We start from the raw sequence: 17,116 nt of genomic DNA on the forward strand, positions 1-17,116 counted from the left end.
GATGTTCCTGCCCATGTCATCCAAGAACCAAAGACTCAGCTAGAACCCCCAAGGCTATCTTTTTCCTTTTTGGCAGCAGGGGGGTATGAAGAGCTATTGAATAATAACCGCTAGAATTTATATACAGTTATATCTTCCACACAAGACTTTCCCCACTGTAGTTTCCACATATTGCAAATCAACATAAGAAATTAAATGGAAATTTTGGGGGAGTTTTGCAGAAGCTGCAAACACACGTGAAGGCCATCAAAGGACACAGACTCTATGATTAAATATCTAATCCAAATTTTCCAATAAGGTACTGTAAATACCTCATAAAAGAAAAAAATTCAGACCCTCTCTGGTATGAAAGGAGGACCAAAAAAATTTTACTTGAATTTTCCAGATCGTGGGGGTACCATGACCCCAACCCCAATGCTGTGGAAAAATAAGTGTAGCAATTTAACGTTTGCAAAGTACTTTACAAATATTATTTCATCCTCACAACAATTGGAAGGCAGACTCTATTATTATCCTCATTTTTAACAGATGAGAAAACTGAGGCAAGCAGAAGCAGTTAAGAGACTTGTCCACAGTCGCACAGCTAGGTAATGTCTGAGTCAGGATTTGAACCATGATATTCTTGACTTCCAGTTCATACCAACTGATATACACCCACTTCTTGGAGAGTACTTTAAAGCACCATATATTATTTGACATAGACCCATATTTAAAAAAATATTTTTAAGCTCTCTTCAGTTCTTTCTTTTTTGTTTTCAACATTCACTTTTATAAGATTTTGAGTTCCAGATTTTTTCTCCTTCCCTCCCCTTCTCCCTCCCCAAGATGGCAAGCAATCTGATATAGGTTATGCATGCACAATCATATTAAACGTATTTCTACATTAGTCATTCTGTGAAAGAAAAATCAGAAAAAAGGGAAAAAACAGGAAAAAGAAAAAAATGAAAATAGTATGCTCTGATCTGCATTCAGACTCCACAGTTCTTTCTCTGGATATGGATAGTAATTTCCATCATGAGTCTTTTGAAATTGTCTTAGATCATTGTATTGAGAAGAGTGAAGTCTATCAAAATTGATCATTGCACAATATTGCCGTAACTGTACAATGTTCTGGTTCTGCTCACTTCACTCAGCATCAGTTCATGTAAGTCTTTCCAGATTTTTTCTGAAGTCTTCCTGCTCCTCATTTCTTATAGCGCAATAGTATTCCATTACATTCATATACCACAAGTTGTACAGCAGTTCCCCAATTGATGGGTATCCCTTCAATTTCCAATTCTTTGCCATCACAAAAAGAGCTGCTATAAATATTTTTGTACATATGGGATAGGCCTATATTTCTGAAGAAAATTGTAGAACATCAGAATTTTGAGAAATGTGGCATGTTTCTCTGCAAAGACTGATGAAAACTTTGCTCTCGTTCTTACTAATTATGGACTCTAGGCAAGTTCCTGAGCCTCAGTTTTCTCACTGGAAATAAATATACTAATATAGTAGATAAGCATGCTGGACTCTACATGTCACCACCCTCTGAACCTCAGGCTGTTCACTTGAAAAATGAGGATAGCATTACTTGCAGTATTTACTTCACATAGTTGTTGTGAGAGGCTCAGATTAGAGACTGTATACATACATACATATATATATATATAATGTTATTATTTTTACTGCTACATATCTGAGTTAGTGAAAGGAAAGCACTTGGAAAATGACTAATTGCAGAGTGCATTGAAATGTGTTATTATCCAACCTCTTTGTTTCATAGGTGAGAAAATTCAGTCCCAAGAGAAGGGGATTGACTTTGGGGTTTAGGGCATATTCTTAATAACTTTCACACAAAAAGACTTATTTATATCTTTATTTGGTCCTGTTATTTCACTGGGTTAGGGAACTTGTATAAGGAAATTCCCTCTATTCAGGTGGGTCAGCAGCTGGTCTCTAACTTGTAGTCTGACTGAGACTTGCCTGGAGGCATTGAGGTGTTTGAGTGGCTTGCTCAGAATGATAGCCATCAGTTTCAGAGGTATGTCTTAAACTCAAGTCTTCTGGGTTCTCACTATATATAGCCTACACTAGAAGGATAGACTGAGGCCTAGGGAATTGAATGAGAAGGTAGCTCCATATCTTATGTGGTGATTTAAAAATAAAAGATATGAAGTATTTCTGTGACTCTCTCTTTTAGTAATTGTTCTTCAATGACAGCTAGAAAATAAGTGTTCAGAATTATAGGAATCAGTTAATCAATCAATCAGCAAACATTTATTAAGCACTTACTTCATAATAGGAATTGTGCTAATTGACTGGAATACAAAGAAAGGCAAAAAAACAGTCCTTACCCTCAAACATTCCAATGAGGGAGGTGACACATCAATAATACATAAATATCTAAAAAAATAAGTAAACGAATAACATTTTTCTTCTTCCTTTATGCTGATGATCTAATTTTATGCCTGAATAATATATTATACCTTTTATAGTGTTTATTATATTGTTTCGTGTAAGTTCTGTAGCATGGGATCTCTCTCTCTCTCCTTTCCTTCCTCTCTCTGTCTCTTTCTCTCTTTTCTTTCCTCCCTCTCTCTCTCTCCATCCCTCCCTCCCTGTCTCTCTCCCTTCCTTCCTGCCTACCTCCCTCTTTCTCTGAATATTTCCCTCCCTCCCTTTGTCTTTCTGTCTGTCTCTCCCTTCCTCCCTCCCTGTCTCCCTCCCCTTCCCTTCATGTCTTTGTCTCTCTCCCTTCCTCTTTTTCTGTCTCTGTTTCTGTCTCTGTGTTTCTCTCTCTCTCTCTCTCCCTCTCCCTCTCTCTCTCTCTCTCTCTCTCTCTCTCTCTCTCTCACATGCTCTTGTCCAGCATCACAGACTGCCTATTAGACATTTCCAGATGGATGTCCTGTGGGCATTTCAAACTCAACATGACTGAAACAAAACTCATTATCTTTTCCTCACAATCTCCCACCAATCCTTACTTCCTTGCTTCTATGTAGGGCACCTTCATCCTTTCAGTCCCTCAGGTTCACAGCTTGGACTTACCCTTGCCTCTTTAACTTCCCTCACTGTATATATTCAGCCGAAGAAGGACATGGCAAACCACTCCAGTATCATTGCCAAGAAAACCCCAAATGGGGTCACAAAGAGTTGGACATGACTGAAATGACTGAATAGTAACAACATCCATTCAATCAGTGGTTAAGCTATTCGCTTTTCACAGTTTCACTTTCCCAGCTCCCACTTCCATGTCCAAAGTCACAACTTAGTCCAGGTTCTCATCTAACTCTCACCTAAACATTGCAATAGCTTTTTATTTGACTTCTCTGCCTTAAGTCTCTTTCCCTTCTAACTTGTCCTCTAAACAAATGCACAAGGGACATTCTTAAATATGTTGCTGACTATGACATTCCCCTGATCAGAAACCTTTAGTAGTTGCCAACTGCCTCTGCGTTTAAAAATTCATATTCTTCTGTTTGATATTTCATGCTCTTCACAGTCTGGCTCTAGCCTACCTTTTGAGGTTTATTGCGAATGACTGCCCCTCACATACTTTTACATTCTAGCCATACTGGCTTAATTGCTGTTTCTTGCACATAACATTCCATCACTTGTCTTTATGCCTTGGGACACAGGTGGTTTACCCTGACCTGGAATGTCCTCCCTCCTCACCCGTGCTTCACAGAATTCCTAACTTCATTCAAAGCCCAACTAATATGTCACCTTCTACATGTGGCTCTTTTTAATCTACTAGGCTCTAAAGTTTCTTTGTATGGTTTGTATTTAATTACGTGTGAACAATTTGTTTCCTCCAATGGAATTAAAGCTTCTTAGAGGCAGGGGGTGTTTACTTTTGTCTTTTCACTTCCAGTGATTAGCATGGTGTCTTACACCTAGTTGGCATTTAATAAATGCTTATTGATTGATGATTGATTACCTACCAGTCAACTTAATGTGATTAGGTAATATATAAAATAAAAGATATTTTCTACCTTGCTAGCATTCAGAATGGTGCTCTGTACATAATGGGTGCTTAATAAATGCCTGTCAGAAGACAACTAGAGCTCATCATGGTTAAATGACTTGCTCAAGATCACATCTCTAGAGAAGATGGTAGTGCTACAAATGAAGATTTTTGATTCTTAATTTAATTTTTCTTTTCAAAGATAGGCTATAGGTTTTAGTTCTGACTTTTAATTCAATTCAGTTCAACAGCTTTTAGTAAATGTGTGAGACACTGTATTAGCCACATGATCTTTGCAAGCCACAACATGTATGTATATAAGTTATATGTGGATAATAATGCCTCAACCCATATTTCTTTTATTGACAGATGTTTATGATATTCCATCTATCAGTACCAAATGAGGCACAAAACAGAGAGATTTGTACTTGCTTCTGAGTTTGCCATCGTTATAGAAGAGGTCCAGTGTAGATTCCAAGTGGAAGATAGATTTTTCCATAGATGATGAGGTCCTCCAGATACTTTTGCATTATGTTGATTGGATCAAACTCTAGAAAACTGCATGCTTTCCAGACGAAATTCATAATCATTTGAAAGAGTTTGGCTTATTTATACAAACAAGACAGAGCAAGTGGATAATGGCACCTACTATTCAAACCACACAGTTGTATTAGGTGGTCAACTACATATATATTTATATTGTCTTGGACAGTATGCCAGTGGACAAATGAATGGGGCCCAGAGCTGAACAGGAGGAGAGTACGTTAGATTGTCCTGGGGAAATTTTATGAAGTTTTTTAAAAATGATCTCTATTTCTTCTCTTAAACACAAGTCTATTTTTTAACATCCATGTTCTTCCAGTGATGTCATGACCGTGAAGCAAAGAAAACTACAGATTTTTAAGAATTTAAGTTGCAGATTGTCAAAAAGGGAATATAGAGACACGTGGTGGGCTTACATGACTAAGCTGTAATATATTACTTTAAAAAACGTTTTGATGGTGCTCTTTTCTCCTTCTTATGTCACTTCTCAGTGATAACTCAGCACTAATATAATCCTCCCTTACAAGAAATAACACCTGAGTAAAGCCCATCAAAACAGAGGCTACCTTTGAGAAAGCACATTTTACTTGAAACCTACGATCAATCACCTCTCCACTGAAAGGTGGGAAACATGCTTTATCTTCAGTCTTCTGGAGGATTGGTCAAGCTGTTTATATATTACCAATGAAGAATTTTGCAGAAGTGGTATAGAATACATTACCAAAGAAATATTTGGCCAGAAAAAGGAAGAGAACCAGACAAGTAGCCATACTAAGGGAAAACTGACTGACAGCCTGTATACTCTATTGAGTATACAGTATAGGGAAGCTAGGTGGTGCAGTGGATAGAGGGATGGGCCTGCAGTCAGGAAGACTTATCTTTCTAAATTCAAATCCAGCCTTGGACACTTACTAGCTGTGTGACCCTGGGCAAGTCCCTTAACCCTACCTATTTGCCTCAGTGTCCTCATCTGTCAAAAGATCTGGAGAAGGAAATGGAAAACCACTCCAGTACCTTTGCTAAGAAAACCCTAAATGGGGTATGAAGAGTTGGACATGATCGAAAATTGACTGAACAACAACAAATAGTGCCTTGATATCCATGCCAAGAGATCTAGAACAAGGACAAAACCAAAACCAACCAAACAAAAACCCAAACAACAGCAACAACAAAAATGATGAAACTTAACAAAATATAGTGAAATCCAACCTACTTCCTGTTTTTGTATGTTCCATGAGCTAAGAATAGTTATATTTTAAAGTTTTATTGTATTTAAAAATGTAAGAACAGTTCTTAGCTCAGACAGGTAGTAGGATAGATTTGGCCCTCCTGCCATAATCTACCAAGCCCTAATTTAGAGAAAGGATGTCCAAATGTTGGTTGGATCCTTTTTGGAGGATTTATAGGAGGATCCAAACGAATTTCACACAGAATGAGAAGGCCTGGATGAATCCTTATCTGGATCCTTGGAGAGAACATTCTCACTGAGAGACATGGAACTATTTGAATCATCAGAGTGAAAACGTGCCCACTCTTTGTTGAGAGAACCATTGAATCATCCTCATCTAAGCCCTCTGTAAACTTCAAAGCCTTTGCAGACATAAGGCCTGATTATTGACATACAGGTAATAGGCATTTTCCCCATTAGAAATAAAAGGACTAGGAATGAGTTTTGATACACGAAAGGAAGCTCCATTTCAGTGCTTGCTGCTGGAGCAACATTGCTTTTATTTATAGAAAGTCATTAACACATTTTTAGCTATGTGTAAAAGCAGACACAGAGTCTGCAGAGAAGCACCCAGTTTGATGTTTACCAGCTGCTACTTCTCTGCCCCTAGGTTTGGCAATTATCACTATTCTGCCTTGGTGCTGATGAACTCCTCAATTTCAAAACATCGGAATGCCAATTATTGCTACAAATCAAAGTTATCTGCCCTTGATTATTTTGACCTGAGCTGCTAAACAAAATCTAACTCTCTTAACAACCTACAATGGGACATGTTTATCTTCCTAAAAAGGCAAAAACTTTTTTAAAAAAAAGTATAATGGCATCTGGATTTTGGAACTAAGTGGTCAAACATTTGTTTTTGGTTTTTTTGATTTGTTCAGTCATTTCAGTCCTGTTTGATATTTTGTGATCCCATCTGAGTTTTTTTAGCAAAGATCCTGGAATGGTTTACCATTTTCTTCTCCAGCTCATTTTACAGATGAGGAAACTGAGGCAAACAGGCTAAGTGACTTGCCCATAGTCACACAGCTAGTAAGTTTCTGAGACCAAACATATAATGACGTGGAAATATCTGTTTCATGGAATACACTTCACTTTTTAGTTTCTGGGGTTGGAATTTGTCAGCTCAAACCAAACTCTACACACATGGAATCCCCTCAAAGAGCTTATCACTTCCCATCATTGTGTGTGCGTTTACTCTGAGACTTCAAATTCTCCCTCAGATAATTTCATATATAAATTGACTGTATGATTATTGTCAATTAATGAGGGTCTCTTTCAACAAAGTCTTCCTTCAATGCCCCATTGTACCATGGAAGTAGCCCTGGGTTCCTGAAAGTTATGCCAACAGAATTCAAACTCTGATTCGTCCTACTAATAAGTAAATAAAGCATTTATTAATTGCTTTTACTATTTTTTGTTGTTGTTCATTTGTTTCAGGATCTTTGTGACCCCACTTGGGAGTTTCCTTGGCAAAGATACTGGAGTGGTTTGATATTTCCTTCTCCAGATCATTTTGCAAATAAGGAAACGGAGGCAATTAGGGTTAAGTGACTTGCTTAGGGTAACAAAGCTAGTAAGTGTCTGAGGTTGGATTTGAACTTGTGAAGATGAGTCTTCCTGATTCCAAGCTCAACGCTCCACCCACTGTGCTACTTAGCTGCCCTTTTACTGTACTTCCTATGTACAAAATACCAAGCTAAATGTTGGAGACACAGATATAAAAACTAGATAGTTCTTGGTCTGAAGGAGTTCACATTCTAATAGGAGGAGGCATATAGGAAGTTTTGCCTGCAAATCAGATGGTTCTTTAGGGTGCAGCAGCAAAACTGATGGTTACATGTCTTATTTTATGTAATTTCTTTTAAAATTTAATTTAAATTTTCATTTAGCAAACATTTATTTTCTCTCCTCCCCTTCTCTCCATCATCAGAAAAAGAAAAAAGAAAACAAAACAATTGCAGCAATTGTTCATAGTCAAGGAAAACAAATTCCCACAATGGCCATGTCCAAAAAACATCTCATTCTGCATCCTTCTGCAATCCCTCACCTTTCTGTGAGGAGGCAGGTGCATCCAGGATCGTGGATGGTTGTTTTGACAACTGTTCTTCAATCTTTCAAAACTGGTTGTCTTTGCTAGGTTGGTCTTATAGTTTATATTCTTAATTTGCTCACTTCACTTTGCATCAGCAAAATCTTCCCAGATATCTATGAAACCATACTTTTTATGGCATTATGCACTTGTATTACATTTGTATAACATTGAATATTGTTCCACAAACCTAAAGAAAGAAGGATAATGGCTGTACTGGGGGCAATGGGGCTTGGGGGTGGTAGAATTGCCCTTGTTTTATTTTTGTGGGAAGGAAGATAGGAGAAGGACCTTGAACCCTGTATATTCTGGTCAGTAGTCTCACTTCATGGAAAGAAGTGGCTAGCCTGTTCTTGGACAGTCTCTCTTCTCATTCCTCTGCTTTCTTAGAAGAAACATACAACCAAACCATACCATGGAGATGAGAGAAGATGAGGAGAAGCTGGACAACTTGTCCAGATGACTTAACATAGAAAGACTAAGGTCAGTCACTGCATTCTGGGCCATTTCTAGTCTTCTTGACCTTTGTCTTGCCATCAGACTTCTATAACTCTGACTGAGAGAGTGAGACTGATGCCTTTGCTTTCTCACAATGCTCTTTTATTTTCAAAAATATTATTTATTTATAACATTCTTTTAAAAAAAACATTTTTGAACAGTGCTTTCTCACTTATATCCAATTCAAGTACAAGTACAAGTCAAGATGTTACTCTTGTGATGTCCTTGGTCCTGTTTGAGAATGAAGGATGCACAATGATAATTCCACAAACAAAATTATCTCCATTTCCAGCATTAAACCTTTCGAGAGTGCCAAGGACTTGTATGGTGAGAATATTCTTTATCGGATCTTCATTAACCTGTGGCTTCTGAAAAGAGGGGACATTCTAGCATCTGACGAAAAGGGAACAAGTCACATCTAAAAAAGGGCTGATCCCTGGATCATGGTTTTAAGAACCAAGCTGGTATTTTTTCAGTTCTTGTCCAACCCTTCATGACAACAGTAGAGGTTTTCTTGGCAGAGATAATGGAGTGGTTTGCTGTTTCCTTTTCCAGCTCATATTACATATGAGGAAACTGAGCCAAACAGGGTTAAGTGACTTACTCAGTGTCACATTGCTTGAAAGTGTCTGAGGCCAGATTTGAACTCATAAAGAGGAGTCTTCCTGACTCCATGCTTGGCACTCTATCCACTGAGCCATCTTGGTGATTGGCGGCTTTGAATTTGTTCTCAGAAGTAGCATGTACCAGCCTAGCTAAGTTCAGAGAGTATCATTATCAGAAGCCTGGCCACCGAATGATGAATATTCTTGCTCAAAGTACCTAATGAAGATCATCTATGAAAAATCTGGTCTACAAGCAGCTACCTTTATGTAATACACATATATACTTATAAATTATGCACATGTATATAGTTCTAAGTTGTTTATTTTGATACATGGGTTTTTTTTTATGACTGTTGTAGCTGAAAAAGATATCTTGCAAAGACATTCAAATCCAAATGGAAGAAGTGCCTCATTAGCTATGCTTTCTGAATCTTGGGACTCATTTTTCAGTCCCATATATCTGTTATATAAAGGTTTTTGTGAAAATTCAGTGGGTAAATTCCCATCTTCCCTCGCATCAGTCACTTATTCTTGCAAACTAAACTGAAGGTGTGGTATTCCTATATTTTTGACAAATAGCTTCAAAACCCACCAAAGACTTTTCAAGCAGTTACAAAATTCTGTTTCTAATTTTCAAACTATGCAAATCTGAGAATTTTCATAGATGACATGCTTACATCTTTTCAAGCAACAAAAATCATAAAATGATGGGAACATTTGCAGACATTTGATTTCAAAATGCTCTCTCCATAGCATGGGTTACCCTGCACCTCAAAGCAGTTACTTTCTCATTTATTGTTAAAATGTTACTTTTGTCTGAGATCCAAGATGAATGGAGAACAAATTCAAATATATCGTACCAAAAGCTATTACTCAATGAATAAGTACTCAAAGATATAAACAAATAGTTCTCAGGAGAATTGCAAAGTATTAACAACCATATGAAAGAATCTCCCAAATCATTTGTAATAAGAAAAATGTAAACCAAAATAACTCTGAGGTTTTTATCTCAGCAAATTGATAAAAAATGATAAACAGTGAGAAAAATCAATGTTTAAAAGGGTGTGGGAAGACAGGCTCACTAATACACTGTTCATGGAGTTATAGACTGGTCAAATTATTCTGAAAAACAAATTAGAATTATATTAGAAGAGTAACTAAAAACAAGTCTATGATCCAGAGGTCTCCATGTCAGGCACCCCAGTGAGGTCAAAGAGCAGAGGAAAGGCTTCATGTGCACCACAGCATATATGGGTTGCCCCCAAAGTCTTTGTGCAGCTTTAAGCTTTAATAGCTTTTAAGCTCAATAGCTTTACAAGGCAGCACCAAGACTTTTGGGATGTCTTCTATATAGCAGCACTTTTTGTAGTAGCAAGGAACTTGAAAGAAAGTAAATGTTCATTGATTGGAAGAATAGCCAAACAAATTGTGGTACATGAATATAATGGATTTTTACTGTGTTATAAGATATGAATATGATGACAACAGAAACAAAACATGGAAAGACTTTATTCTTTGTTACAATGGATACCATGTTGGGTGGGGGGGAAGATATTTAAAAGAGGGATACTCAACTAGGGAATAAAGGCAACAAAAGCTAAAAAAAAATTAAATTTTTAATAATGTACTCTTTTAAAAATGACTCTTTTACTATGAAAGGAAAGATGAAGTCAGTCATATTTTGTAAATACCTATTAGGAAGCATACTGTGGAAAGGAAGGAAACACTAATTTATTAAGCACCTACTATGTGCCAGGTACTGCACTAAAACACTTTATGAATATTATCTTGTTGGAGCCTTACAACAACTCGGGAAGGTAGGTGCTTATTATTATAATTCTCAATTTACAGTTGAGGAAACTGAGGCAAATAAAGTTTAAATGACTTTCTTGGGGTCATGTAGCTAATAAGTGTTTGAGAGATTTGAACTCAGGTCTTCCTGATGTCAGTGCTCTATCCACTGTGCTCCCTGGTTGTCATCATAGAAAAGGTTGGTAAATCAGTTGGGTAATGACTAAACAGGTTGTGGTCTATGATTGTGATGGAATATTCTTGTGCTATAAGAAATGATAAGTAGGACAGTTTCAGAAAAATATAGGAAGTCTTATATGAACTGATTCAAAGTGAAGTGAGCAGAACCAGGAGAACATTGTACACAGTAACAGCAATATTGTAATGATAATCGACTGAGAAAGACTTTAACTACTCTGATCAAGATAATGATCCAAGACAAGTCCAAAGGACCCATGATAAAAAATACTATCTACCTCCAAAGAGAGAACTTGAACTCTGAGTGCAGATTAAAAGATACTTTTAAACAAAAGCTTTTTTTTTGGTGTGTGTGTGTGTGTGTGTGTGTGTGTGTGTGTGTGTGCATGTTTTCTTTTTCAACATGGCTAATATCAAAATATGTTTTTCATGACTTCACATATATAATTAATATCATATGCCTTGCCTTCTGAAGGGGTAGAGGAAGGACAGTAGAAAGGGTGAAAATTTGGAACTCAAAATTTTAAAAACAGAGTGTTAAAATTTTAAACATGTATTGGGAAATATTTAACAAAATGAATAAAATAGATTAAAAATGAAACAAAAAAGTTGACAGATTTGGGATACTTGTCTTTTTAAAAACAAAGATATGTAATATGTAACATCAGATAATTCTTTTAAGCTCTTTCCTAGGAGAAAACTAGTGAAGCTCTATGTGGAAAATATCAGTATGTGTAATTTTATTGCTAGCATTTATTAAATAAATATTTTCTCCTAAAATATTCATTTTCCCCCTGCATGTAAATCTAGAACTCTGCACATTTTTTTATATTATATTATGCTTAGTTCCTCTTTCCATCTTTTTCACCCCAGATACATATTTTGTTCTTTCTATGGCATGTTTCATGAATTCAGGGATTTGACTAGGTTTATAAATGTTGAAACCAAGAAGGTTCATCCCTCAAAAAAAACAAACACCCTCAAATGTACATATGATCTCATCATTTTGGAACTTCCCTCCAGAATTTAGTCAACATTTTTTATTAAACATCTACTATGTGCCAAATACAGTGATAGGTAAAGGAAGAAGTGATAAAAATTAGAGTCCCTCTCTCAAAGAGCTTATATTCTGTTGGAAGAGACTTGTACACAAATCAGGATACAGAATACATACAAAATAAAATACATTTAAGGTTGTGGAAGAAAGGACACTAATTGAGGGAATCAGGAAAGACTTCATATAGAAGGTGGTGCATGAGCTGAATCTGGCAGGAACAGAAAGACATTCAGTTTTGATTGACAGTAGTCTTGGAGAAGGAAAATAATATATAACAGCTCTGGAAAGGAAGGTTGAGGCCAGATTTTAAAAGGGTTCAAAAGATAAACAGATTTTATATTAGATCTTGAAGTTAAGGGGGAACCAAAGGAGTTTATTGAATAGGGAGTGACATAGTCTTATAGATGCTTTAGGAAAGTCCCATTGGCAGGTCTATGGAAGATGAATTGGAGGGGGAGGAACTTGAGGCAAGGACACCAATTAGGAGGCTATTGTAATAATCCAGGCACAGTAGTGTTGAGGGCCCAAACTGAGGTGGTGGCTCTGTGAGTGAGAAATGTTAGCAGAGGTAAAAATAACAAGATTTGACAACTGTTTGGATTTATGGGCTAAAGAAGAATGAAGATTCCAAGATGACGGTTGGGTTCTGAACTTGGGTAATTGGAAAAATGGTGACATTCTCTAAGAAGTTTGGAACAGGGTTGGGCTTGGAGGGAAAGATAATGAGACCTGTGATCTAAATTTCAACTTTTCTATATCTGCTCTTCACTGAAAATGAAAGAGGTTGGGAGCAGAGGGCTTTCTTACCAGTCATTGCCCCAGAGAGCTGAGAAAGGAAGGATCAGAAACTTGCAAGGAGGTTGGAGGGTAGAAGTGGGTCAGCCTGGCATAAGAGATAAAAGGTTGTATCAGAGACACATTTAATGATTAGCTAGCCTGGGGAGATTAGTATGTGACCCATCTTCCAACCCTCTGATTGGTTGGTTGACCACTCCTTGGGTCTTCCTATTGTCCCTCGGCGGTATGAAACCTTCACTTTTTAGACCACAACACTAAGATATAAATGGGGTTGCAATCTGAATCAGTGGAGGGCATATGTCACATTAAGGAGAGCCAATCCAAATCAATCCAACCTAATTCAACAAACATTTATTAAGCATCTGCTAGGTTCAAGGCACTAAGGATGCATATACAAAATGGAGAAAAAATAGTCCCTATCCTCAAAGAGATTACATTAACAGAACTTTTGAAGTATTCAATTCTATTCTATTTAATATTTTTATGCACCTACTATCTGCATTTAAGTGTAGTGAGGGCTAACCTGGTCCCAAATCATTCACTGTGTCCTACTACATGTATATCTGGAAGAGACAAGAGATTATTAGGGCTTTGTGTATCAAGTCCTCAAGAATTATCTATGGACCATTTTCCATGTGAAATATCCCAAATTGAAATAAAAAAATAAGAAAATTAAAAAAAAAGGGAAACACGAGAACAGACAAAACAAACTGCTGGAAAATATTTAGAATTCTTTGTCTCCAGACAAGAAGGCTGTGAAATCAATCATGTACAAAGGTTGGAAGCTTCAGAGTCTCTTGTTAAAACTGACAGTAACTACTAGTTTTTGCAGACATAGTTCTTTTTTTATATGTAACCTAAATCCTCTTTTCAGCAACTGATTTTTTAATTATTTATTTTTAACATTCATTTAAAAAGTTTTTGAGTTCCAGATTCTCCCCCTCTTGCTCCTCCCTCATCCGTTGAGAAGACTTGCTGCAACTAAATCTACTTTGTCCCCCTGTGCACGTGCTTGAAAATAATAGTGATAACAAAGACCAGAATGATAACAGCAAACATTTTCTAGCATTTCACAGAATCACAGAGTTTAGTAGTTAGAAGGTATCTCAGTGGACATCAGTTTTGGCCAACCCAGACATAGAAGCAGTTACCATTATAATACACTCCAAGAGTGATCATCAGTCTCTGCTCAAAGTCTTTCAAGCAGAGGGGAATCCACAGCCCCTCAAGACAGCCTGTTTCACCATTGGACACATCTAATTGTTAGCACGATTTTCCTAACACCCAGCCCAACTTTGTTTCTTTGTGACTCCCACCTATTGTTCCTGGGCTTGTTCTCTGAGGCCAAATTGAACTTGTCCTTACTGGACACCCATTCTAATATTTGTCCATGGCAATCATATTCCTTCCTCTACTGCCTCCCCTAAGTTTTCTCTAGTCTTCTCAGAAGCACCTAGGGGGTACAGTGGATAGAATGCTGGGCCAGGAGTCAGAAAGATCTGAGTTTCAATCTGGCCTCAGACACTTACTAGCTGTGTGACCCTGGGCAAGTCATTTAACCTGTTTGGAGATAATGATAGCACCTACCTCCCAAGGTTGTTGTGAGGATAAAATGAGACAATATTTACAGTTTTTATCATAGTGTTTGGCACATAGTGGGTGCTTGGTAAACTTTTTTTCCTTCCTTCCTTCCTTCCTTCCTTCCTTCCTTCCTTCCTTCCTTCCTTCCTTCCTTCCTTCCTTCCTTCCTTCCTTCCTTCCTTCTTTCCTTCCTTCTTAAAGAAGTCCAGTCCAGCTGCCCAATCTGAATCTATTTCAATGTATTACTGTCTAATTTATTTCTCCATCTTTTCCACAAGACTGGTATGAGATGTGTTATCTATACAGTATTTCGGAGACCTCAATTAAGTCTACAAAATAATGCATAGATATTATATCATTCTGCTTATACAACCCTTTGAGGTAAGCTCTATGGGCTTTGTGGTTCCCATTTTGCAGAAAAGGATACTGAAATTCAGAGATCAAATGATTTGCCCAGAATCACATAGCTAATAGCTGAAAGAGATGAGATTAGTACTCAAAGTTCTCCTTATTCCAATCTACCATTCTTTCCATTGAACCTCACCATATCAACCTACATTGACAGAGGGGTAATAGTCAATTATATTTCAATTGAATTGATTCATTTACATACACACATACACATTCATTCATTCATATATATGTATTTATACACATTCACATATACATACATACATACATATATGTATACACATGTGTTTCTCTAACCCCTTTCCCTCACCCCACACCATAAATTTAAGGACAAAGCCTTTTTATCTCTGTATTCTCAGTGCCCTACCCACTGCTTGGCAGACATAAGACTCTAAATGAATGGTTGTTGAATGAATGAATTGAAGTTACTTTTATTTTTTGGCTCATCAACACCCTTCCTCTCTCCTCTCCTCATTATCTGTGATTGATTCTTTCACTGACTGGATTGATGTGACTGATGGTTTCCACAGCTATTTTGACATGGTCAAAGGTCTCTTACCATTGTGAAGGTCTAATTGCTTCAGTTTTTCTACTTTGTGTTAAAAAATCAGGACTCTTTAATTAGCTTACTTGCTTCGCTGTGAGAGGAGGGAAGGTCAGAGGAAATTAGAAGTGGTTCAGCCTAAGTTTTGCCTGACTTGACATTTTTTTCAATATCCCACTTTTTTTTGAGGCTAGACTCCCCATCTCACCCAGGTAAGGAGGGCAGTAGCTAGTTATATCTTGATCCCATTACCAATCTCTACAGAAGCTTTGACTTATGTTTATGGCTTGGGTTGGTTTTCCCTTCCCTAGTGGTCCCTAGTCATGGGAAGTCCTCCATGCTAGTGTTAGACTTAGTGTGGACACCCAATGACTTTAACCCCAGGGCAACTTGGAATTCTTGAATTCAAGTGATCCACCTGTCTCAGTTCCTACAGTAGCAGGGAGCCACCACTCTTGTCCCAAATTATCCTTCGATTAGGCTCTGAGAATCACCATGAAGGGTTAGCCTTCAGCCATCTGGATTCTAACCTGGTTCTTCTAATTCCATATCCTGGATCTTTTTTTTCCCCATGAACCATTAGCAACTCTGCTTCCTGCAAGTCAATGATTCTTTTCTCTAGTTCCTTGAACAAACTCACTGGTAGATGGAGGGGGTGAGCATTAATTTACCTCAGATATGAGCTTTATAAACAAATAAATATACTAGGACCTTTTACTACCTGTTAATCAACTGCAATTGCTTCCTATAACTGCCCGGAGTCCATAAATATCAATGCAGTAAAGATTAAATCCTGGTAAATAACTTGCCTCAGCCCCTGTATTTACTACATGCTAATTAAGAAGAGTCAATTTAGTCGAGGGCTCTCCTAATTGTCATATTAATGGAACACAGCAACCCAGCATCTATTAGATAAGCATAGGAGGGTTCCCTCCCTGCCTCTCTGTAAGTCAGACTGATGAACAATTTGGATAAAAAGTTCACAGACTGAATTCATTGCCTAAAGTGTAGTGCTTAATAACTGCGCAGATTAAAAATGTTAAGGCACTAGTCTTAAATACCATTTACTGTGGACCCAATTGCTCTCCAGCATATCAAATTGGGGCCATCGGGACCAGAAGCCTTTTAATTTTCTTCCTAGTATGGAAAATGCTTAGGATGAGAAAGAATAACCTTAAAAATTCAGGGTTTTCAGGAAGTGTTTTTGTCATTGATTTTGGGTTGTCATTGAGACGGAAAAAAATGGGGCTATTGATAAGACTTATGATACCACTGGTATAGGGAACCTTCAAGTGAAGAAACACCATCTACCAAGGTATGTGAGTACTTTCTCTACAATGAGTAGTTGTAGAGTATTGCCTAGAGCATTAGGTGACTTGCCCAGGGTCACATAGTCAATATATGTTAGAGGCAAGACTTGAACTCTGGTCTTTTTGGCTCCAAAGCTGACTGTCTATCACTATACTGTGCTGTTTTTCTGGAAGAATACAAACTACCAACAATATGCACCAGGAGGAATACAGTGAAACAAGGTTCTAGGTCTTGACACAGAGAACATGCGTTCAATTCTCAGCTTTACTCTTCACTGCATGTATGATCTTAGGCAAATCATTCACGTCTCTAGGTCTGTTTCCTTCTTTGTAAAATCTGGGGATTTATCTCTGAATCCTTTCTATGTCTAAATTTTGGTTATGAATCTCTGATGCCTCCTCATTCCCGTATACAGAAAGTATCTCTTCTGCTCTCACAGCTTTTCCAAGATGTGGTCTTTCTGAGAAGGGTCAGGTTTGGATGACTTACCAGTCAGTGACTGGCTCTTTC

At 37.5% G+C, this 17,116-nt stretch overlaps 1 protein-coding gene across 1 annotated transcript in view; it reads right to left on the bottom strand.

Moving 5' to 3' along the window:
- CA10 (carbonic anhydrase 10) overlaps window positions 1–17,116 on the bottom strand; it is a 718,916-nt gene that overhangs the window by 66,646 nt on the left and 635,154 nt on the right. The gene's annotated exons all lie outside the window — the stretch shown is intronic.

This window comes from Notamacropus eugenii, chromosome 2 (assembly GCF_028372415.1).
Source record: "Notamacropus eugenii isolate mMacEug1 chromosome 2, mMacEug1.pri_v2, whole genome shotgun sequence".
Taxonomy (NCBI): Eukaryota; Metazoa; Chordata; class Mammalia; order Diprotodontia; family Macropodidae; genus Notamacropus; species Notamacropus eugenii.